At 42.9% G+C, this 26,301-nt stretch overlaps 1 long non-coding RNA gene across 2 annotated transcripts in view; it reads left to right on the forward strand.

The window, feature by feature from the left end:
* Positions 1–729: 729 nt before the first annotated feature.
* The window catches only part of LOC136575449 (uncharacterized), a 37,145-nt gene continuing 11,573 nt past the window's right edge, over positions 730–26,301 (forward strand). The window contains exon 1 of one of the 2 annotated variants that reach the window (XR_010786298.1): positions 730–858. This is a non-coding gene — a long non-coding RNA (uncharacterized lncRNA). Of the gene's footprint in view, positions 859–23,790; positions 23,861–26,301 lie in introns of those variants that run through there. The other variant, XR_010786297.1, reaches the window with a different exon arrangement.

Raw genomic sequence — 26,301 nt, forward strand, 5'->3', positions numbered from 1 at the left:
ATTGAGGAGCGGGGAGGGTAAGATGCTGTCTTATCCCAGCGGCACTTACCCCACTCCCTCCTGGAGGGATGCACGTAGCCTTGGCCAGAGCAGTGCTGGGCCTCTTCTGGACATAACAGAATGACTAGACACTTTTGCACAGTGCACCAACATAAGACATGGCATGTATGACATAATGGAGGGGGCCAGGAATGGATGTACTAGCCCACTACATTGCCACCTGGCAGAGGCGTAACTTGAAGCTCCCGGGCCCCAATGCAAAACCTGTAACAGGGCCCCCAACTATAATGCTTTACTCCCTATATGGAGAAGAGAGACCTTATGGGCCCCCTAAGGCTCCTGGTGCAATCGCATCCCCTGCATCCTCTATAGTTACGCCCTTGCCACCTGGCATTTAGTTGTGATTCGCACGTAGTTAGAGCAGATCAACCAGAGTGTGCATACAGGCACCCGAAAAGTAACTTTTGTCTTTTTAAGTGATTAACTCTACTACTGAGACCCATAGCAGTTCCATGTTATGCTGGGCATTTTTTTTGCTCCATTAAACTACTCTATGCATTAAAACAAAATGTCAACCTGGATATTATAAAAGGTTTCAATATAAAAGCACTATTTGTACATATAATAAAATGTCATCCTTGTGATATTTGGCAACCAGTAATTGGTCAAACAACTAAGCAATGACCTTTTATACATGTACTTTAGTGCTGGGAGGACTGGCCCTATAGACATGTCACTTTGATCCTTAGAGGGAGTGCTGGTATTTTCTGCGTTGAGACCACAGCCTACAGCACTGAGGGCTTCAGGAGGACATTAACTTCTAGTCATACTCTGTTATCAGCAGGTGCTATGTTACAGGTACTTTACTCCAACTGATAATTACATGTCAATTTCTTTTTGCTCGGAAGATGTTAAAGATTCCAGTATAGGTAAGACAGAAGATTTTCCTGCCAGTCCTGATTTTCCAGGATAAAGGATAACGCTGATCAGATGCAAAACTTGAGCAGATAAAGTGGTACCTTCAATCTTGGTGGGAAATTGAAAATTGTTTACTCTTTGACTTGGATTGAGTAGACACTGTAAATGTAAGTGGATCCTATTGAATGATCTATTATTTGGTTAATGTACGTTAAATGTCACACTTTCCTAGGTGACTTTTCATACTGGATGGTATTGTCTGAAAAATGTAGCGCAGATGTGGATTTTCTCAATTAGCATTGTTTTTGTTGTGCTTTGAACTGCAGAATGTGTTCTACAGAACATCATGCAGAACATCTTGTGTTTTTTTACGCAGACTATAATGGCAGAATTACATCTCCTGTATGTTGGAAATCCATAAAAACAATTCTGCATGACATTACTTAGTAACATAGTACGTTACGCCGAAAAAAAGACGTGTCCATCCAGTTCAGCCTATTACTCCCCAATGTTGATCCAGAGGAAGGCAAAAAAAAACCCCAGTGAGATAGAAGCCAATTTTCCCCATTTAAGGATACACATTCCTTACAGACTACAATCTGGCAATCGGAATAATCCCGCGATCAACAACCCTTCTGAAGTAATCAGTGACTATTAAAGACTAAGACATCCTTAAAGGGGTTGTCCCGCGAAACAAAGTGGGGTTATACACTTCTGTATGGCCATATTAATGCACTTTGTAATGTACATTGTGCATTAATTATGAGCCATACAGAAGTTATTCACTTACCTGTTCCGTTGCTGGCGTCCCCGTCTCCATGGTGCCGTCTAATCTTCAGCGTCTAATCGCCCGATTAGACACGCTTGCGCAGTCCGGTCTTCTCCCTTCTGAATGGGGCCGCTCGTGCCAGAAAGCGGCTCCTCGTAGCTCCGCCCCGTCACGTGTGCCGATTCCAGCCAATCAGGAGGCTGGAATCGGCAATGGACCGCACAGAAGACCTGCGGTCCACCGAGGGTGAAGATCCCGGCGGCCATCTTCACAAGGTAAGTAAGAAGTCACCGGAGCGCGGGGATTCGGGTAAGTACTACCCGTTTTTGTTTTTTTATCCCTGCATCGGGTTTGTCTCGCGCCGAACGGCGGGGCTATTGAAAAAAAAAAAAACCGTTTCGGCGCGGGACAACCCCTTTAATTCCACAGCAGAAAGCTTTTTGGAATTTAGTCTTGCAGTTTTGAAGTGAAGACATGCAGATTTTACATTTGCGGAATTCAAGCCCCATGGGGATAACATTATGAAACAGAACTGTCCATATGGACTAATTCTGTCCTGTGAAATTTCCCTAAGGGATTATGGTGACTCTGCTAATGACTGTGTGAACTGAGAGCAAGGCAGGTGGTTTGGTCTCCGCAACCAGAAAGGAAGCACACAGGGTGGTCAAGTTAAGAAAAATGTATTTACTACAGGTTAATAAAGGCACGTTAATGGTAAAAGAACAGGAATAAGGACAAGCAAAATACACAGTATAGTTTGAACAATTCAAGTTAGATTTCACAATATATTCCACGTTTACTATGTCCACCTCCACAGCACGGACACTGAAAGAACAATAGTCCCAAAACTATCCCTAACTGACCCTAACTTCACATTTGGGTGCGCACCCCTCTTACCAGTGGTCCGGGTGGACTGCTTACAGTTTGTAGAAGCGCGCGTTGGGGCCCGATGTCGTCCCTTTCTAGTATAGTGAAGTGTCCTCTCCTCACGGTTATCACAACATCCGAGGCAATAAGATTCTTCTCAGCAGGCAGGAAAACAAAATGGATGAAATGGGATCCAACAGCAAGTAGCTCAGCACACTAACAGTCCTGCAGAATCCATACACCGCGGTGTGATATAAGCTAGGGGTTGTGCAGGTACCGTCCGGTACTCAACAGCACTGCCAGTCTTTAGCTTTGGCGGCAATGTCCACAGCCACAATGTCAGTATTACTGGTTAGCCACTGGGCACAGTCCTTTCAGCATGGCTCCACTGAACATTCTGTCTCTTTATACTCTGTCTGCCTCTGGACTGAATTACACACAGGTTAGCTGCACAGGAAAGTCCTATAAGATCTCCACACACTCTCAATGCAGCACAGACACTTGGTTCTCTCTCTGCAAAGATGGCTGCTGCTCTCTCTGTGTCGTCACATCCTGCTTCCTTCTCATACTGGCAGGCTGACCTCATAGGGGTGTGTCCCTCCAGCATCACATTCCCAGTGCAGGGGCTGCTGACCAGAATCACAGAAACACATATACACTCAACTTTAACACAGTTTAAACAAATGAAACTTGGCACATCATTGGGCTGTATATTAGGACAAGTATATGCACAGAAGCAGCACTCCTATTGCCATAAGGCTGGGACACAGTCTGTATATTACAACTGTAATATAGTTAGTCACACCGTTAATAGGTGATTAAATAGCATAAGTCAATCCATGTATATTTAGTATGTCTTGACACGTGCCAAAACCCATCATACAATGCTTGCAGTGGTGGCTTTGTAGTGGCCCGGGGGTTAACAGGGCCCCTCCATAATGTATGTATGCATTTGTCTTGTGCCTATGTGTTGTCAATCTTTCATGTTGCATGAATATGATCTGTATTGCATAGCTGCTCAATGAATGGGTTAACTGATATGTGAGATGTCTGGAAAATGCATCTTGTTGTTTGTCATGTGATCCTGCTTTGTATATTTGTGTTTGCAAGAGGAGAGTCTGTTCTGGTCTTGCAAGAGAGAGGAGCATTTGGAGTTCTGCAAATGAGCCACACAGACACCATCTGTTTTGTGTGGGTCAAAATGGAAGAGGCTGAGAGATATCCACCAGCCTTCCCTGGGCCTGCTTTCCCTGGGAGATGCCAGTGTTACCCCTGAGACACAGAGAGATACGGAGAGAGACAGATGTGGTGGAAGTCCAGTATTCCTATATTTTGGATCGGTGGGCCTTGGCAGTAGACAGTTATCAATTTAACATTCTGTATACATATTCTGCTTTCTGTCTTGCTACAAATATAGTTCATGACAGTTGTGCAATAAGTACTTCCTACATATGAAAGTATCTGTTTTATAACTCTGCTGACATGAAACTTCTGTACTCAAAACGCTGACAAGATAATATATAGTATAAACACGTTACATTTTCCATCTGTTTCGCAATTTTGGAGGACAGTTAACTCAGACATGGACAACCGCAGCTACCGCAGAAATTTCCCCAGCGACTTTACTGGAAACGTATGCAAATAACATGGGAGGTTTGTGCAATTTATAGTTCATGATGTAACATCCAATCATATCGAAGGAACCCCACGTGGCTCCAAGACAACCCACTCATTTCATCCACCACCTGATGGCCAATCACAGATGACCGGAGGATGGAAGAATTGCAAGATGCTTATCCAATAATTAAACAATACGTTGTATGCATGTAATCTTTGACCTGCCCAGATGGGCGGATTTGTTAAACTCTTAAAATAGGCTACACGCCGATCATTAAAGTTAGAATTGAGGAAGCTATGCATGCTGAACCTCGTGTCAGTGTGGAAACTTCTTATGCGCATTATCAATTCAGAATTAATATGGAGGGCTGTAAACATTCCAAATTGAGTAAGCCGTGATTCCGCAAAGGAAATCTACAACACAGAGACACAGAGAGAGACAGAGACACAGAGAGAGAGAGAGAGACACAGACACAGAGAGAGAGACAGAGAGAGAGAGAAAGAGAGAGAGAGACTTTGTGTTATGCACCATTGCCTGCTGGTGTGTATCTACTGTTTTGGACTGTATATAATTTCACAAGTAAACGAGTACTGACGACTGTTCCCGGCTTTGCTCCTTAAATGTTTCCCTGTGTGTGGACCACTTATTTTGCCATCTTGATTCGCCGCAGAGGAAGGAATGGTAGCGTCACGCGTGACAGGAGATTTTAAGGTAATCTACGTTTTAGGTTAGCTTCGTGAAAGTTCCCCCAGCAGTAACTTGGACGAGTCCCGTGCTAACCCCAGGGGAGGAGATGGTAGAGCCCTGTGACAAGGCCTTATCTACCCCGCAATCTCCTCGGCCTGCTCCTCGGACGCTTCAGCTTTAAGGCTTATTAGTGAAAAGATAATATAAAAACTACTGTATAATGTTCCAGTTTTTAGGTTGCCATTCTGTTGAAGTCTGAACAATACAAAATCAGTTGTGAGCCATCGTTCACACGAGCGCTGCGGGGGTGCAGTATAGGCGCGTGAAAAGATCCAGCAATTTGAATTAGCCCGTTCACATGATTGGAGGTGCATGGTGCGTGTTTACCCAGCTCCTATAAGAGACAGGTCCTATCTTTGCGCACACTACGGAGCTAAGATGGGACCTTACCCTCACATGTCCTATCTTTGATAGGTGCAAGGATTTTGTGCGTCTAAACTTTATTAATCTGAACGGTTCTATAGGAAACCATTGGTTCTTATTGAAGCGCGTTCTGTGCGTGCCCCTAATGTGCGCAAACAGCGTTTATGTGAACGAGGCCTTACAGTGCAGTTTTGATTGAAGAAAACGAATGGAAGGAGCGTAGATAAAATATGGTCATGGTCTATCTTTTGACGCCGCGAGGAAAGCTCGCGGTTGAAAATCGCTGGCGATTTGGCAATTTTTAGTCGTGGCTAAAATCGTCAATGTAAAAGAATGCATTGGAATTCAATGCTTTACATGGTCGCGATTTTCCGGCGACGTTTTCTCGCAGGTAATAGCTGATAGAAATCACTTGTGTAAAAGAGGCCGCACATGGGCATATTTGCACACTTATCTGCGTGTGGAATACACAGCAAATAGAACCCATTGATAGGCTCTATTTTGCACACCAAAGGCCCCCATCTGCACAAAATCGTGCACTAAACTGCACAATTTCACACAGAAAATCTATAACACCTGGTCCTGCCTACTTAAATACGGCACTGTGTCGATGTCAGGGGTTCGGGCAGTGCCAAAGAGCACAGCAAAAAGCGCTGATATGGGCACAATTGCACACGATCACGCTCCCTGCACAGCGTATATACGTCACACCAGAGGCGTAACTTGAAGCTTCTGGGCCCCGATGCAAAATCTGTAATAGGGCCCCCAACTATAATGCTTTTTTCATAGTACTGGGCTCCCAATATGGAGAAGAGAGGCCTTAGGGGCCCCCTAAGGCTCCTGGCCCCGGGTGCAACCGCATCTCCTGCACCCCCTATAGTTACGCCCCTGTGTCACACTATCACAAACCTATATGTGCTTACACCCGTGTGCGGCCACTCTTAGGCAGCCACAATTGCGCACGTAATTACATGTTCGCATGCAATACGCAGAGAATAGAGCTCATTGATTTCAAGGGGTTCATGGACATTTCCAGATTTTGTGCGCACATTTCATTTGCGCAAAGAAAAAAAAATAGAACATGTTCCTTTTTTTGCGTATCAAAGGTCCACATAGAAGTTAATGGGGAGGTACAAATGTATTCGCAATGCGTAAGGAGATGCCTGAAACACTGTGTAATCGTGCTGGAAAAAGAATACATCTGGAACTAATCAGCCATTTCAATCGGTGCGTTTGTTTGGCAAACACAAATGATCATACCATGCCGGAGCAAAGAGTAAAGCAGGATGCGATGCGCCTGGAAAAAAGCATTGTTCATTCTGCAAAAACGCAGCACTTAGGCACATGGAAATGCACTTACGCTCGTGTGTCTTATAACAGCATCAATAAATTTATGTCTCACCTCCGTCTGAGGGCTAAAGCAGACTGGCGCATGTGCAAATAGACTTGACGTTGCGAAGCATATTTGCATAAAACTGTGATTTTTTTTGTTTGACTATTCAAACTCCGCGCACTTGAAGAGCTTCAAAGATATATATGTATATAGTGATTATAGAAAGTCTGCACATGCCTGTTAGGGTGCCTTCACACTTGCGATCGCGATATAGCTGCTTTTTTTAACGCAAATGTCAATAGGGCTTTCTAATGTTAAAGAACGCATCTCACAAAAATTGCAAGTTTGTGCTTTGCGATTTTTGTGATTTTATGCAAACAAATTTTCACTATATATATATATATATATATATATATAGTGAAATTTTGTTTGCATATTTTTTCTTCCCAATAGGCTTTTGTTTGCCCTAATGGATCTCAACCAAATTTACTTTTTGTTGCTCATAGCTAGTGCAGCTCATCATGATCGGCTGGCCAATAAAATCAGACTGATTTTTGCTCAAGTGAATCATCCTGATTTTTAACAAAAATCGTCAAAATATGAGGTCTCTGCTTTGTGCAGAAAGGACAGATGTGTTGGCTTAGCACTGAGGCCCCAAAGTGTTAGACTTCTAGGTTTGAATCTGACCTTGATGGGGATTTGAGACTGGGACCCCACCACTGTAAGGACGCCCACCCACTGGCGTTTGCGATTTTCGTGCGTGAAAAGCGCAGCGTTTTCGGCGCGTTTTCCGCGCGTTTTTTGCGGCGTTTTTCACGGCTTTTTCGCGCCTTTTCCGTTAATTTCCATTGACATTCATGGGTGCATTAAGAGAAAAATAAGGACACATATGCAACTGACAGTTCCTATGTTAAAAATTGCAACGGACCGAAAAAAAAAACGCCAGTGGACAGGAGCACATTCAATACTAATTGCTCTTGAGAAAAAACGCAAAACGCAAAGGAAAAAAAATCGCCAGTGGGTGGGCGCCCTAAGGCAGCAGTGAGGACCACTGTGCCGCCACCACAAGCATCTCTGCTGTTGTTAAAGGAGGCCAAATTTAAGAACCCGATTTATACTCCTATTGATTTCAATGGAAGTCGAAATTGGGAGTTCCGATTCACAATAATTTTTTTAAATTGGGTCAGTCCCTCCCAGCCCAATGATTTCAATAATTGCTCCACACTACACATAGCAACCAATCACAGCACAGCTTAAGGAATGATGATACGCTGCTATATGAGGCCTATTGTATAATCTATGGTAAAATAAGATGCTTTGTGATTTAGTGTAGTGAGTAATTTAGATGTGTGGTGGAACCAGAATGCTTCCGAAAACATGAAAAGCCATCAAACAAGTCCAGTCGAAAGCAAAGAAAGTAAAATTACTGTGAATGAGTGAGACAAGTGAACAACGTTACCAGTAAGTTAAGATTGAGTGGGAAAGAGCCAGGGAATCAAGGTCTGCAGAAACCTAAGAACAGCATGAGAGCCGAATTCAAAAATAGAAGGGAAGAGCCAGGACATCAAGGGAATCAGAAACCATTGAAGGGCATGGGGCTCGACTTCAAAGCAATGATATGTATATAAATTAGTTTCATTTGCACCAATAAAAGAGTTAGACAAACTTGTTTCCAATGGATTTAGCTTTAATAATTAGAAGTATCTAAATATTAAAAACCTATATCTTGTCTTTTTCCTCTATCTTGGCTTCTGTGCAGTTGGTGCTTGAGGACTACATTGTCATATTCATTCTTCTTGTGGTGTTTCATGCAGGGAAATAGGTCAACAAAGGAATGCGATGATTGTGTGACCAAGAGAATAGCAATTTGTACTGCCAGCAGATTATTAAACTCCACTTTGTTAATTATGGTGTTATAACCACTTTTAGTTTTTCACATGATAACTATGTACATTTATTAAGCTTTATTTGTTAGCCTAGTCTTTTCTCCACCCAACAGGTCATATAGTGACATACTCTTTAATGATGACTTTAAATGTAAGAAATATTTGGCTAAAAAGTAAGTGCATTGTCCGTCTATTGTGAAATTGACGTTGAATACTTTCCATTGAAAAGTAAGGGATGTAAAAGATAACTAATACAGTTTTCCATATCCAAATAAGAACTAGAGGTACAACATGAAGCTCCTGGGTTCCAATAAAAGTTGTGTAACAAGGCCAACCATATATCTGTAAGGGGGTTAATACTTATGAGTTTTAGGCTAGAGTGTGTGAGCCTAAACCCACTTGACAATATTATGGACACAGCAGGGTTAACCAGAATGGGCATTTACTCACTAAGAGGCAATGGGCATAGCAGTTATAGTCGTCAATGAGGGTAACAGGTCTTTACTAAGGCAATAACTTAGCAGATTGCTGTAACATAGTCTCTAACTCTTTTACTCCGAACTGCACTTGTCGGTAGCGACAAGAAAAAGTTTCTACTAAACAGTCCCTTGTTTATGCTACAGTGTGGTTTTACCTTAATGCACAATATCTCTCAGCCATGCGTGATTCTCTACTTATTAGGTTTCACTTTCAAGTCAGGTCTTCATGCGGCTCATTGGACACCAGCACACCTCGGCACATCTCAGCTTCAGGCCTCATTCACACACACGACCCGAAAATCGCATCAGTGAAGGATAGCCATGATCGAGTCCCGAGATTAATTAGCATTTCCTCGTCCATTCACACTGGCATATCGCGTGAAAAATATGTAGGAGCGCGGAATTCCATCAGTCAGCAACAATCCTCGTAATGACTTTTAATGCTGGAATAGAGCCACCTGTCTTCTTTTCCGAGCAATGGACACAGGTAAACTTCCTCCTTTTTCTTTTCAGCTCCCATAGGAGTCTATGGGAGCCTTCAGTGTTTTTTGTCAAAACATAGGTCAAGACCTATCTTTTGACGCAGCGTGAAAAATTGGCCATTGAAAATGGTCACCAATTTCACATTTTGACTGTGCGATTTTGTGAATGAATGCACTGGAATTCAATGCTTCACGGGTCGCAATTTTCAGCTGTTTTATCATGGCAAAATAGCAGTGTAAAATGTTTGTGTAAGTGAGGCCTCACTTGTATACACTGGACATCAAACAATCTGGTCTGGTCTGATCTGATCACCAGATGACTCAATAGACGGCTGGCCAATAAAATCAGGATTTTTGCTGAAGTGGATCATCCTGATTTTTAACAAAAATCGTCAAAATATGGGGTCGCTGCTTTATGCAGAAAGGGCAGGAGTGTTGGCTTAGCACTGTGTCAAATGTATTATCACAGAGGGCCACATCAGCATTATGGTTGCCTTCATAGGGCTGTTTGTAATTGTAAGGGCAGCTTCAGAGGACCGTATATCGGTGTCCCTCACTGCAGGGGGAGGAGGCTGGAAGAGCCGGGAGCAGTTTACTGAGCTCCCGCCCCCTCTCCACTATTTGCAATGGGAGGGGGTGGGGTGGGGTGGAGCTAAGTTGCAGAACTTAGCCCCGCCCCTCCCATTGCAAATAGTGGCTAGGGGCCGAGAGGGGGCGGGAGCTCAGTGCACTGCTCCCAGCTCTTCCAGCCACCTTCCCCTGCAGTGAGGGACACCGTATATCGGCTGGGCTTGAAAACCCGGCTAATATATGGTCATCTGAATAAGCCCTCAGACTGTATTTTAAAGAATATATTAAAAGGGGAGAAGGGGAGAACATACGGATCAGAACAAGGTTATCGTTCAGAAATATTGGGGCAAAAGTCCCCAACACAGACACTTGACTGCCATGTAATCAGAGAAAAGGAAAAAATATAGGAGTTAGCTGAACCTGGTGAAAAGTTCTAAAAAAAAGCAGTTTCTCACTTGGTGAATCAGCAGTATAACACAACCTCTTCTCCGATCTGTGCAGCAGGCTCCTCTACAGGATGGTAGAGAGGACCATCCAGGATGTACAGGCTGCCTCACTGTCTGAGCCCCGTCAAGCAGTACTATACTGCAGGATAGGTTCAGCAGGAGAAACAGACAGGTGAGTGCACACCAAAGGCCCGGGGGCTGCAGTAACGGCCACAACACTCAGTCTGCTCTTATGAGTAAGCCGTTAGTATAATATTTTTCTTCACACCAACCTGTAAGGCCAGGTTCACATTATATCCTCATTTCAGACCCAGCGCAAAACACTGGAAGAAATAGTGTTCACGCAGGGCTTTTTCTTCCGGTAAAATGCCAGGCAGGTAAGTGGAAACTAAATGGATCCCATTATAGTCAATGGGGTCCATTCGTCGCTGTTTGGTTTCATCATAAGACGGATACATTTGGCCAGGGATTCCACTTTTATGCTGCCATGAATGGTGCAGGAAAATTGAACTATGCTCTATGATACAATGCAGATCAGTAGGACAATAAGGACAAATTGTTTACTAGATTTATATTTAGTTTACACTTATAGCATGATTAGTATATCATTTAGACTACTTTTGCATGTCATTCTTAAAGGGAACTTGTCACCAGTTTGGAGTTGGTGAAACCAATGGCAACTGAGGAACAATAAATTAGAGGGTGTTTCAAATGTAGTGTGGTTACTGCACTTAATGGGCTTATACCTTGTAAAATTGTCTAGTGGGGGCCCGGACCATCTCTATTGCCTGAAAAAAGTATATAAGGAGACGCTCACCTGTCGTGGAAACTGCATTCTACCGTCGTCACAGCACTAGCTTCCGACTTCAAGCAACCCGCCAGTCCTGGCGTTCAATGGCAACACATTCAAAAGGCAAATAAATCCATTTGCTGAACTCAAGGGATATTGTGTGCTGCTTTATTACAAAAAATGTGCCATACAATCAGTGCATCAACTTGGAGAACGCATTTCGGACTACATACGAGTCTTTGTTTACAACTACATACAGAATTATACAGTTATTTTAATAAATATTCAAAGCATACATTTTTTTTTTACTTTCAGAACAGTTCTGAGTGTTCCTATTACCCAAACTGAAAATGCCCTCTGGTGAGCACACAACTGTTAAGCCCCATTTACACGGGATCAATCTTGGGCAAACAAAAACAATGCTCGACACTTGTCCCTGCATGTACTCGCTTCCATGCTGTTACACAGGAGCAAGTATCGTTGGCTCGCAGCGGGGCAGCTGGAAGAGACTTCACTCCTCGCTCCTCCGCCCCTCTCCATTCACTTAACACAGGGGCGGCTGTTTACACTGAACGATCATCATTCAGGATTTTATGCAGCCTGAACAATGAACATTCAGTGTAAACTGCAGCAGTTCAGTACTAAACGACCACTGTGTTAAGTGAATAGAGAGGGGCGGGGGAGAGTGAGGAGTGAAACCTCCAGCTGCCCCACCCCCTGCTGGCCGCTCTGTCAGAGAGCCAGCGATACTCGCTCCTGTGCAGCAGCATGGGAGCAAGTACATACGGGGACGTGTGTCTGACATTCGTCCCGTATAAATAAGGGATAACACTGTTTAGAAGCGAATAAAATCGGCACATAACAATCGCTTAACCCCTTAGTGATGAAGCCTGTTTGCGCCATAATGATTTACTAATTTTTCAGGGTTTTTTTATCGGCGCATTCCAGGAGCCATAACTTTTTAATAATTGTTTTTCACGGGACAAGTTGTATTTTCTAATGGCATCATTTTTGGGTACATACAATGTATTGTATAATTGTAATTAATTATTTTTAGGGGTATTGGGGGAAAAAAGACATTCTGCTATTTGTTTTCTGGATTTCATTCTTACGGCTTTAAGTGTGCAAAATAAATCATGTGATAACATTTTTCTCGGGGTCAGCATGAATCCGGCGATACCAAGTTTATATGGTTTTTATATAGTTTTTTAATGTTTTGATATTTTTGTACACAAAAAACTTTTTTGTAAAGATTTGCTTTTGTGTCGCCACATTCCAAGAGACATAGCATTTTTTATTTTCCCATGTATGAGGTCTTCATTTTTGCGTGATGATCTTCATTTATCCCATTTTTGGGAGTAACATTTTGATTGCTTTTTTCTAGAGGCAAGATTAACAAAATCTGCAGATCTGGCATGTTTATTCATTAAACGACAGCTGAGCACTGCCTCTGATTGGTCACAGCCAATCAGAGGCAGCGCTTTCTGGAGTCGGGGATTTTTCAATCCCCAGCCACCAAAATACAGAAGAAAGCTGCCGGGTATGGAGAGAGGAGCCGGACAACGCTTCTAGGTGAGTTAACTTTTTTTTTTCTACAGCTAGGGATGATTTTCGGGGTAGGTCTTATATTTCAAGGTTTCCCCCCCAAAATCATCACTACAGGGGTTGTCTTCATCCCATTGCTTGCAATGGGGCGGCAGCAGCACTGGCCCCATTGAAAGCAATGAGATAGCATCGTGGTTCTCTACCACAGCTGTGGCAGGAGATTCTTTCATCCCCGCTGCAGTCCCATCATCACTGAACACTGTGACAGTGCTGAATGTTCAGTGATGATGCGACCTTCGTGGAGCAGCTGCTCCAGTGAACAGGCATTCACATTCACACTCTTGCAAGCAGGAGGTTTTTCTTGCGCACATGGGCGCGCAAAAAAAAAACCATGCTAATCTGACCGAGCCCTATAGAGCAAAAGGTGGGGATTTGGCATTTTTATTTTACCTTTTATTTTTGTACTTTTTAAAATTTTTATTTTTGTCCCACTGAGGGACTTAATTATCTGCATCTTTTATCATTATATACACTACTATACTTACTATACTTTTATCATTCTTCTAATATTTAGAAGAATACTTCAGTATAGCAGTGCATTAGAAAGCCTATGGAGCCTCATAGGCAACCACAGCTGGTAGACGGGAGGCTATATCCAAGCTTCCCAGTGCCATAGCAACCTATCGGGACCCCGTGATCACATCGTGGGGGGCTGATAGGTGACAGAGGGAGCTCCCTCCCTCTGTCAGCCTTTTACATACTGCAATACCACTGATCACAGCATGTAAATGGTAAACATCAGGGATCCAAAGTTTCTTTGGTCCTCGATGTTAGAGCAAGTGCCTGGCTGTCATCCAACAGCTGAGCATCCGCTCCCCCCATCAAAAGATGTATGGGTGATCATTAAAGTGTTAAGGCTGGCTTCACACAAGTGTAAGCATATTTATGTGTGATCGGCGTTGTGTTTTCGCGCTTATGTATCTGTATTTTACTGTATTTTTTGCGTGCTCAATGTTTTGTGTATTTGAGCATGCAAAAAAACATGCAAGCATGCTCCCATTTATTTAAATAGGCAATTAAGCTTAATTACTTTAACCCTTTGGAAATTTTACAGGACGAGCTCCACTGCTCATAATGATATGGGCTATGTTTCACTATGGGACCTGCAGAGAACAATGCCATAAGCTCAAGCATTGTGCTCTGCCTGCACAGTCCCACACTGAACACTGCAGGACTTTAAAAAAAGAAGCAGGAAGATATTACCGATCTGCCGACAACCTCCCGATTCTTTTTTTAACTCCTGCACTGCTTTGTTTACAGGTTGCCACGGAGACCATCGGCTTGTCAGAAGCCGGACGAGAGAGAGCTGGTGCTAGGCTGTCAGAGGATAGCCAAGCACCAGTTCTTACACAGCAGAGAATGGAGAAAACCTCCGATCTCTGCTGTGTTAACACTTTACATGCCACGGTCTATGCAACTGCAGCATGTAAAGGGCTGACAACATCGGACCCCTGCAATGTGATCAGGGGATCCTGATGAGTCTCTGTGGAAGTCCCCTAAAGGGACAACATTTTTTAAAAAGTTTAAAAAAATTGTTAAAAAAATTATTTAAAAAAGTAAAAATAAAAACACCTTTCTCCCTTTACTTTGTACAAAATTACATATGTGGTATCCCTGCATTTGTAATGGCCCAGAGAAGGAAGATAGTACATTATTTAACCCCTTAATGATGCCGACCCCCCCCCCCTTTTTTCCCCTTTTCACTTTTTTTTCCCCACTTTTACAAAATCATAACTCCTTTATTTATTCGTCGACATCGCTGCATGAGGGCTTGTTTTTTGCGGAACGGGTTGTACTTTTCAATGGTGCTATTTAAAGTACGAATAACAGTGTACGAAAATTGTTTGATTTAAAAGGAAAAGTGTCCTGCTTTATTAAACAGGTGCCATGACGTCAGGATCAGAGACCGCGTTTCAAACTCTTATCGAGTTCTTGATCAGGTGAAGCCCTTCCCTGAAAAGCCATTGACAGCTGCCGGGGCTCAGTGGCGACTTCTGCCACTGTCCCCGACTCTGTAGCGCTGCTGAGCTATCAGCAGCCGGGGATTTAAAATCCCTGCCTGCTGGTAGCTCTAATTGTGATTAGCTGAAGTGCTCAGCCAATCACAATTAGACCTACCAGCAGGCGGGGATATTAAATTCCTGGCTGCTGATAGCTGAGAGCTACAGAGCCGGGCAGGTGAGTATTATTTTTTTTTGTTTTTCACACTATTTTGAGAGCCTTTTCAGCTTCTTTTGAAAACCCATTGACAGCTGCCAGGGCTCAGTGGCGACTTCTGCCACTGTCCCCAGCTTGGTAACGCTGCTGAGCTATCAGCAGCAGGGGATTTAAAATCCCCGCCTGCTGATAGCTCAGTACTACAGAGCCGGGGACAGTGGCAAAAGACCCCGGCAGGTAAGTATAGATTTCTTTTTCACTCTATATTAAAAGGTTTTTAATGGAAGGGCTTATGAAGCCCTTCCCTGAAAAGCCATTGATGGCTACCAGAGCTCAGTGGTGACTTCTGCCGCTGTTCCCGGCTCTATAGTTCTCAGCTAGCAGCATGCGGGGATTTAAAATCCCCGCCTGCTGGTAGCTCTGATTGTGAATGGCTGGAGAACTTCAGCCAATCACAATCAGAGCTACCAGCAGACAGGGATTTTAAATCCTCGGCTGCTGATAGCTTAGAACTACGGAGCCGGGGACAGTGCCAGAAGTCGCGGCTGAGCCCCGGCAACTGAAGGGAGGTGAGTATTGATTTTTTTTAATGCACTTTTTTAAATGGCTTTTCAGGGAAGGGCTTATGAAGCCCTTCCCTGAAAAGCCATTGACGGGGATGCCGGCAGCAGGATTCTCTACCGCAGCTGTCATGTGTGACAGCTGCAGTTGAGAATTAAAGAATTCCTCTGCTGCATCTGCCACAGCAAGGAATTATTTTAACTAGTGGGGGTGAAGATGTGTTCTTCATGCCCGCGGGGTCACGGCAGCGGCAGAGAGGTAAGTTTTTTTTTTGCACTAAAATGTTTCTTTTTCAGGGAAGGGCTTATATGTAAAGCCCTTCCCTGTAAAAGAATGCAGGGGGCCGGCAGAGCATTGTTTCCAATGGAGCCGCCGGCAGCAGCAGCAGCGGCTCCATTGAAGAGAATGTCTGTATTTTTAATTTTTTTTTTACACTAAAATTTTTCTTTTTCAGGGAAGAGCTTATATGTAAAGCCCTTCCCTGAAAAACAATTCAGGTGTTCCAGCAGACCATTGTTTTCAATGGAGCAGCAGCCGCGGCTCCATTGACAACAAGCACGCAGATGTGTTCACGCGTGTTTTTGCTCGTACCTACGTGCGGACGTATGTACGCACCTAAGTACGCAGAAAAACACGGTCGTGTGAAAGCACCCTTATGCAGTACATTATATATACCCAAAAATGATGCCATCAAGAAATACAACTCGTCCCGCAAAAATAAGCCCTCATATGGCTGTATCAATGGAAAAATGAAAAAGTTATGGCTCTTGAAACGCGACTGGAAAATTAGTTAAAATTTTAAATGACTGGTCCATTTCAGAAATCTGACCTGGTGGGTCTGACAGGGTGGTAAGAAACCCGCCACTGAAGGGGTTAATATGTGTTATTTTCGTGTGCGATATCCCCAGCAGCGCAGATGCTGGGGTTCTTCTGCAGGGGAGAAGGAATTCCCCAGCAGCGGGGAGAGAGTTGTTCCCCCCCCCCCCTCTCTCCCTGCTGCTGGGGAATACCTTCTTCTCCCCTGCAGAAGAACCCCAGCATCTGCACTGCTGGGGATATCCCTCTAGTCCTGCTGAGATGAAGGGAAGCCCCACGGAGAAGGTGGTTCCCCTGGAGCTTTCCTTCATTTCTCTCTCTCCTCCCGGAGTTGCAGCACTTTTTTGCTAAAACACGCAGGTCCTAATCGTGTGAATGGGCAATTTCACTGCTAATTAAGCTCGGAACTTGATCGCGGGAAATCACCCATGCATTTTCTGCAGCGCTAGCTGCGATTCTTTTGTGCAGCTAGCTTCTGCTTGATTTTATAGCCCTTGTGAAGGTCGCCTTAATATGCAAATGGACACCTCAGTGAAAATCTTATAACTATGGCTAGGTTCATATTCAAATGGAGGCACAAGGACAATAAAAAATGAAAGCAATGAATCAGCCTCTTACATTTCAAAGCACTAGAAGCTTTTGGTAGAAATTTTTCAGTTTCCGCATGCAAAAATTTTTACCTATGTCATTAAGTGTGCATTACGTGCTCAACCCTTCAGTGACGTTCTGCACCAAGCCATTTGCCTACATTTAATCTTATGAGGAATGCGCTCTGTAATCTTTTAAAGTCAAGATGTATATACACATGACATAAAATATCAGCAAAGTGTGTGTATGTCCATTGTGTGGTGCAGTGGCCTAGGGTGTGTTATGTTAAGGCACAAGTCGAAATTGAACATACACACCCAGCTGTTATCCTAGTTAAATACACACCTTCTATTGTAGAATTGTATTGCCAGAATAAAATGTGGGGGTTGGTAATGGATTATTCTATCATTACCCAATTAAATTCTCAATTAGATTTATACCCACAAAACTAGTATCGATCTGGCAGCACCAAATTAAAGGCAAGGAACATGATCCTCCCATAACAATGTCTATTTGATCACAAATATTCTAATATAATTAGGTTAATAATATTATTGTACTTACAATGCTGTATAGCTGTGTATCTGTAAAATTGTGTTCAATATTATCCTCAGTCCCATCTGCCTGGTCTTTGATCCATGCTTCAATTCTCTAAAGTTAGTCATGTGACTAAGCAGGGAAAAAAAGAAGAAAAAGGGAGGTATAACACCTGCTAATTACCTCTTTTTTTCTGCTTAGTCACATGATTACCTTTTTTTATAGTTTCTATGTTTCTTTTTAAACTGAGCAGGTGTGCCATGTTGTTATGCTATGACTAGTAGCTGCTGTGACAGCTTGAAATGCGTCAACATCACACCAATATGTTTCCTTCCTGTTGGGATTTTAATATGTCTTAATAAAGCTGTGATTTTATGGATACTGGATGTTTTTCTTGCTGTCTTCGACAATTGATTCCAGACAAGTCCGCACATTCTGAGGGTGAGTTGGTTCATTTTGTTCTGTAAAACATAACAGCAGGATCCGACTACACACAAGGTTTGCTTGTAGTCTGTAACCATGGAGACATGTAGGTCCGCTTAGGAGCTGCATATACAAAATTGTATAGATATTAGAGATGAGCGAGCGTACTCGGAAAAGCACTACTCGCTCGAGTAATTTGCTTTATCCGAGTATCGCTGTGCTCGTCCCTGAAGATTCGGGTGCCGCTGTGGCTGACAGGTGAGTCACAGCGGGGAGCAGTGGAGAGCGGGCGGGAGAGAGGGAGAGAAAGATCTCCCCTCCGTTCCTCCCCGCTCTCCCCTGCAGCTCCCCGCTCCGTGCCGGCACCCGAATCTTCAGGGACGAGCACAGCGATACTCGGATAAAGCAAATTACTCGAGCGAGTAGTGCTTTTCCGAGTACGCTCGCTCATCCCTAATAGATATTTTTTATTAAGACTATTTGCAAAAATTCTTCACTATTATAAATAAATAAGAGCTAATATGTCAGGTGGTCTATCAAGGGTGACATGGAATTGTATATGTGGTAACAGGTGACTTCCAAGCATCACCCTCATCCCAATCTACCGCACACAGCCAACTTTCTCTCTATCTATCCATCAACCTCCACTTCCGATATCAGCTCTAATACCCCCCAATACGAGTGGCCAGTGATTCAGACTAGGAATGTTCCAGGATGAATGTATATTGTGACAATAGGAGATTAGTCACTACTCCTCCATCTAGATTATCTAGATGGGTGGTTGCATCTCAGTAACCCAGGTCCACGCCAGATTTGGTGGTAAAACCCAAGTAGTTGATCTATTTTGGAAGCAATAATAACAAATAGTAGTGGCCATTATACCGTACCCAACCAGAGTGTCAGTCTAGGGTTTGTCCTTTCCTGTCAGGCTTGTGGCAGTAACAGCTTGATCCACACCGGACTTCAAGGTTGCCGCCCTTCCTGCAACTTCTGAGCTATCTTCCTCTAACCCCTCTCCCTGGGAGTAGCTCCCAACAGAGGTATATATATATATATATATATATATATATATATATATATATATATAGTGTGTGCAGGGGAACAGTGGGAAACTGAGTGCGTGTTGCAGCCACTAGGAGAAACAAGTCAGTGGCCGCTGTGCGCACTCTTCCTCCTGCCAGCAGACTCGACCTTTGAGGTTAGCTTTTTAGATTTTTCCACTTTTGCACAATAAAAACATATTATTTTTTAAAGATTTTCTTTCCTTTTTACATGGTTGCGTTCAAAGTTTCAAAGCTTTTTTATTGTCCCACAGACGGAGTTCTGTGAGGACTCGTTATTTGCATGATGAACTGTAGTTTTTATGGACACCAATTTGGGCTGCATACGGCTTTTTTTGATCACTTTTATTGCACTTTTTGGGAGACAAAATTAAGAAAATATGCATTTTTTTTTCATGTTTCATTGTTTTTTGCCATGCAGAATAAATAGTGTGTTCAATTTCTTATAAACATCATTACGGATACGATGATACCAAATATGTGAGTTTTACATTTTCTTTTATTATGCAAACTGGGGAAAGTACGCAAAAAAGTATTTTTTGCTATGTTTTTTTATTACACTATTTTTTAAAACATTTTTTTAATGTCCCTGTACAGGACTTAAACCATAAAAGCTCTGATCACTATGCTGATGCATTGCAGTACCTCTGTCTGAACACCAGTGTATGGCGTCCAGTAGCCATGACAACCCACAGGGTTGTCATAGAGGGAACACATTGATCTTGGCATGTAAAAGGTTAAGAGTGCGGATCGGTGTTCTCATCGATCTCAACTGTTGCAGTGGGAGGCTGACTATCAACTAGCTCTCACTTTGGGGTGTTGCGTGCTAATTTCTGAGTCTGTGCCATCCACAGGACGTAAGTTTATGTGCTGTTGTGTTAACTACACCCTGCCAGGATGTAAAGTTACGTCCTGCAGCATTATGGGGTTAATTAATACAAAAAAAGAGTCCCTTTAAGACTGCTTCCCAATTATAGAAAGATTACAATTGCAACCAAATAGTTGTTTCTCATTAATGCCAGCTACTCTCATAGAAAAATGATGGATAATGGTGATCATGTGACCAGGAACTGCATATAGCGGTCCCCGGCGACATCTCCCTGCACTCAGCTATCTTTGACAGCCGGGTGCAGGGAAATTTTAAATTTCCCGGGTCCTCTGTGCTTCTGCGCATGTGCAGAAGCCCACGGTGGGTTCCAATCTCCCCCGGACATCATGGGGGACAGGGATGAGTTTTTCACCCCCTTATGAGGGGAGATGAAACTTTAAGGCTGGGTTCACACAGGGCGGATTTGCCGCGGAAATCTCGTCCACACGGGACGGCCAATCCGCTGCGGTAAGTCAGGCAGGAACCGCGGCTTTAGAATATGCAGCATGTCTATTTATCTTTTCTTTCCGCTGCGGCCGCGCTCTCCTCTATGGGAGCGTCGGCCGCAGCGGAAGAGTGAGCGGCCGGGCCACTTCAAAGCCGTCGCGGGTTCTCCCGGCGGAAATCTCGCGGTTTTTGCTGCGGCCAAACCGCGAGATTTCCGACGGGAATCCGCCCTGTGTGAACCCAGCCTAACTTTTTCCCCCTTTTTTTACACATTTCCTGCCTCCCGATCCATGAGGGCAGCTGAATCTTTAACTTTTTAAAAACATTTTTGCACTTTAATGCGATCGGTGCTATCCATTGGATAGCACCGATCGCATTGCCGGGGGAACTCTCTACAGCCGGGACAACAGCTCCATGTTGTCAGCTACCTCCAGGCACCGACAGCATGGAGCTGTCACGTCCATAGCCCACGTGGTTTTAATCCCTGCAGGAAGCATGTTTCTACGTCCTCCGGCATTAAAGCCCACTTTGCTAGGACGAAAAAAACCCACTATGGGCTGGTCACTAAGGGGTTATACTTCCCTTGATCCAGTGTGTCACATGAGTATCGGGAATTTGTAATTGAAGGTGCTACCAGCCACAGTGAACAGCACATTGGCCATCCACGGGTGCACAATGATTGTGGCCGTCAGTGTCTGGCTAGAATTGTCTGTGCGAAGACAAAGCAAGAGGCTCTACACGCAATCCTGGAGGTCAGTGAAGAGTTATTAAGCTTCCATTACCATTACTACTAGAGTACCTGTGTTAGCATCAGTACACAGGACACAGCATCTCACCTTGGCTCGTGAGTTTGCTATCTGGACTCTAGATGAGTGGAAGCATGTAATGTGGTCCAATGAGTCCCAGTACTAATTGTTTTGGGCTGATGGTGACATAGACCCCATGAAGCCAGGGATCCCAGTTGTTAAGAAGGCACTGCGCAGGCTGGTTGTGGTTTCATAATGGTGTGGGGTTTGTTTTCATGACATGTTTTGGGTACACTAATTCACCTAAACATGTCATTGACTGGTGCCTACTACTTTTTACTGATTTGCAGCCCTTTATGGACTCTGTGTACCTCCACAGTTATGGGATATTCTAACAGGATAATGCACCGTGCCATTGGGCCCAAGTTGTCTAGAACTGGTTTAAGGAGACTTCTGATGATTTCCTACAAATAGTGTGACTTGTATGTTTTGCCCTGCATTAGCCCAATCAAGCATTTATTTGATTTAGTGCAGAGGTCAATTTGGACCTGAGATCCTACATTTGCAAATACCATGGAGCTGTGAGTGGCTATCCAGATGACATGGATCAACATCCCTCCAGGGGTCTTCTGTCCACTTATGAAATCCATGCTATGTTGAGTTCCTGCACTTTACCGTGCTACAGGGGGTCCTATACAATATTAGTTCTTGTCCTTTGATTTTTGACATGTCAGCGAATACGATTTCAGTAAATACACAAATAGCAGAGGTCTATGATACAATATACTCACGTATTAATGAGCAATAAAGAAAACCATTGCATTGTAGTTTCATACTGAATGTGTGAATGAACTGTACATTGAATGGGAAGGCAAGTTTTAGCCTGTTCTCTCTGGTGTCTGGTTTACAGTCACTACCTGAAACTTATCATATTTAAGTCATTAACTCTGCCATGTACATTGGAGTGACTTGACGTCATGGGAGAGAATTTTGTCACTATATATTTTGTGCCTTAAGCTTAAAATAAAGGTTCTTATTGAGCAACGCTATTCTCTGCACGTATTCAATATTCTTTAAAAAGTGATTCCTGTGTACACATTGCACAACTGATCACATTACACAGGACCTATGTGATTCGTGCAGCACACAACTAAAAATCTAGCACTTATATGCATCTCATTAATATATGTCTCACTGTCATTTATTTAAGTGTATTAAAGGGGTTTTCCAATTAAAAATAGTGCTAATTGTTAAATCCAGCTATAATTCTAATTATTTTTTGTATTTACACTTATAAAAAAAATGTTCTACCCTCAAATATTCCAGGATCAGTGTTAGAACACCGCCACTTGTCAGAAGCATACATTGAACTCATGGGGCTCCACGGCAAAACTCAGAATCCTCCCCTTCCAAAAAAAATGAATGAATAAATGAAGGACAGAGACAAACCAGCGTGTTTGCGCACATTTTACGCGTATGCAAAATCTGCACATGCTCAACCCAGGGAATATAACCCATTGATTTCAATAGGTTCGTTCTCAGAAGCGCGTTTTGCGTGCATTTTGTGCATGCGCAAACAATAGGCCCCGCTCCATTTTTTTGCCCTTCGCGCAGTGAAACTACCATAGAAATCTATAGCAGGTGCAAGATTTGCACAAAGAGAAAGGTGTGTTACAGCACAATACACAGGAAAAGAAGGCAGCTGGACCTTATTAAGCTTTAAGGGCTTTGATAGATTAATATGATAAGCTGCGTTTTTTTGTATGGAATAGAACCCATTGATTTCAATGGGTTCATTCCTACTTTTTTGTGTCTTTTTTTTCACGGGCGCAAAGAAATAGGACCTGAACTATCTTCTACCAAAGAGCCCTAGAGAGGTCTATGGGAGATGCGCAAACACAGACATCTTCACACGCGGGTATGTGATAGAAGCAGTGCATATCCATGATCACCGTCACGTTAGCCTTTTAAATACAGGTGAGGTGATTACCCGGTCCCGTGTGAATGAGTAGTGCCTGCGCAAATATACTTCCTGCCTGAAATCGTGGCTCTTGCAGTAGGTGGGATTGCAATAGGACTCTTGGCGAGCGCACGTTTTGTCATTCATTACACCACCACAAAAGGAAGCGACGGTGAGTGGCAATACACATAATAAGCACCATGAGGTGCAATGTTCTTTAGCCGAGCGCCTGGAAATAGTTTTAACAGAGCCTGTAACAATAGTGCCATGTGTCTCTGGATGGTGGACAACGAAGCAGTTGGAGCTGCTTGTTCTTGTCTGATGATCAGATAATTCTCTCTACTGGTCTGTCAAGGGCATCCTGAGCCTGGTCGCCTTGTATGTGTGCCCTTATGCATCCACTGGTCCGAACACCTCGTAACAATCTAATCAGAACAGCCCAGATGGCGGCAATTCATCGATACAACAATCCAGCTTCGTGCATTCTAATTCCCCTCTTAAACTCTTCGATTCTGTTATAGAGGCGTCTAGTGGTAAACAAGCTCTACACAAGCAGAAATAGAGGTCCAATACATACAAGTAGCCTCCGAGAGCCTTTTTATAGGCCAAGGGTAGAACCACTTTTAGGGCCTTAGGGCATTCTATAATAAGAAAATCAATTAAGATTAAAGATAAATAAGCTAAGAACTGATATAAATAAAGTAAGTTCTTACATAGTGTATAAGTACTGTAAGCTGTAAATCACTCTCTGTAATGAAGACGGGCTTCTTCAGTATCTTGTGCAGCACTTCTGGTGTCCAGGGGAGCAGCTCACCTGACACAGGTAAGGAGCAGTGCAAGACATGTAGTATTGTACAGTGCATGTATGTCAGTGTTTTACCCATGTGGGACCACTGCGTGTGGAAATTTATGAAAAAAGAATGAAATTGAGGATTGTACAAATGAAGTCTTCTTATGAAACATTCTACAAATTATTATATGCAATTCCTAATTTATAATATCATAGACTGTATTGCACATTGGATCTATCTGCAGGGGGTTTCTTTCTAAAAATGAACATTATTTTCAAGGCACCCCTTTTATGTTATTATTCTACTCCCCATTCATTGTAAGGACAGCTACAGACGAGCATAAGCGCAAATCCCCTTGCCTCAGTGCAAAGTATTTGCGCAGTAAACTAGGTTGATTTTTGAGTGTGTACTTTTTTTGTACACGCAGGACATGTTCGCATATGTGCGTGACACCCCCTACTTTTATTTAAAAGGCTATTTAGCTTCATGAGGTCCAGATATGTTCTTTTTTTTAAAGAATTGCGCAGCATATTGCACATGTTCTTGTGTTTTGCGTGTACATTTCCACACCTCCAATAGACTTCTATGGGATCTTGGTGTGCAAATACGCAGTGAAATAGAACAGGTCCTATTTTTTGAACGTGCGAAGAAATGCGTGTGCAAAAAAAGGGAAATGAGAACGCTGATGTCAATGGGTTCTACTTTTTGCATATTGAACACAACCTTTTTTCGTGCGCAAAAAAGTGCCCAAATACGTCCGTCTGAAACCCTGGGAGCAGAATCTGATGATTTGTGTTAATGCTGATTATGCAATTGCATTAAATGGTGAAAAGAGCAACTTTTTCGTTATTGAAATAGTGGACAAATGTTTGTCAATCTGTTCCATTTTTACAGTAAGCGAGGTGTGTCAGCTTCCGCCTGCTTGAGTGAAGTACAAAGGGCGTATCGTTTTTACATATAATATGAGGTTTTAGATTACATAAACACGGCATAGTTCTGTGCGTGATGTTTGCTTGTCGAAACTATCAGAACTGCCTGGGGTAAAATTACTGAGTCTCCCTGGAAAAGATTTGTGTATTATCTCTAGGAAATGATTTTATCTCTGCCTACTGGAGTTTCTATTAAAGGCTTGATAAAGCCAAGGGTGATAAAGAAGGAATCTTTTTGCAGGATATGTGAATGTTTTGTATTTTCTCTTAGAAATCCAATGTAGGGATGTTTAAAAACTAAAAATTAGCATTAAAAGTTTCATAATGCCAAGTCCTATATCATGTCAAGTATATTTACTTGATTTCTATGATCTGTTTAATAAAGAATGTCCTTTCCAGTATAGCAAAAGATGTGACTGGGTTAGAATGTATATTCAGTTGGTCTTTTAGGTTCTGCCCTGGGTTACCCTTGCTGAAAGAAGTAGTCATTTTTGTACAATCTTTCTTTTTAGGAGAGTCCCCTGATGAGAAGCTAATCACTTGGGTGTCCTAGGGATCAGCTGTAATCTGTAAAGGCCCATTTAGATGCAACAATTTTCACTCAAAATTCGTTCAAACGACCAAACGCGGTCATCGGGCCCTTTTCGTTTTAACGATGATTTTAAGGTGAACTTAAATCCATCGTTCAGCTACTGGAGATAAAGAAAACACCTTTATCTGTCAGAAGACTGCAGGCTGTTATCTCCACGGGGAGTGAGCAGTTAACATTGTATTCTGCTGCCACCCGCGATGAGAACAATGCAACTTTGCGCACAGCTGGGCGTGTGATTAATCACACACTGGGCTCAGCAAACAGCTTGTGGAGGCCTTTTACATGCAAATAAAGATGATAAAGTGTTAATGGCCATCAGTGGCCATTAACACTTTATGCAAAATGATCGCTAAATCGTTTGAAAGTTTATCTTTGCGTGTAAATGGACCTTTACTGAATCCTGCAAAAAACTTTCACTTGAATGGAAGTTAATAGGGGTGGGTGGGGAAAGTTATCTTTATGGGAACAATCTGCACTAATACATGAGCCTTCTAACAGAAGACCCCTTCTATTACCTCAGGCGACTTTAATAGGATTTTTAAAATGGGTTTGATACAACCACTTTCTGAAAAAAGGCAATGTGCATGATAATTTGCAAATACAAAGTATAATGTTGAGCGTTAAAGATCTGAAGATGAGGAGCTAGGAAGGGCTACACTTAAAACAGAAGGTAATCACATACTTCTACCGCATATTCAAACATATCTCCTTTTACTCTTTAAAGTGTATCTACTTTTTTAGGTGACTTTTCAGAATAAGCTGCTATGTGTGTACATGTCTAAATGTCTATAAGATACATAAAATCATCATGCGTGACAGTTTACAGCCAGACTGAGTCCTTGAAATATGATTTCTGTAGCTAAAAAAAAGTAAACAGTAGCTTGCTATTAGCTGCAGGCAGCATCTGTGTGCGTCTCTCTTTCCCTCCTTCCCCCTCTGCTCTGCTCTGCTT

This window comes from Eleutherodactylus coqui, chromosome 1 (assembly GCF_035609145.1).
Source record: "Eleutherodactylus coqui strain aEleCoq1 chromosome 1, aEleCoq1.hap1, whole genome shotgun sequence".
Taxonomy (NCBI): domain Eukaryota; kingdom Metazoa; phylum Chordata; class Amphibia; order Anura; family Eleutherodactylidae; genus Eleutherodactylus; species Eleutherodactylus coqui.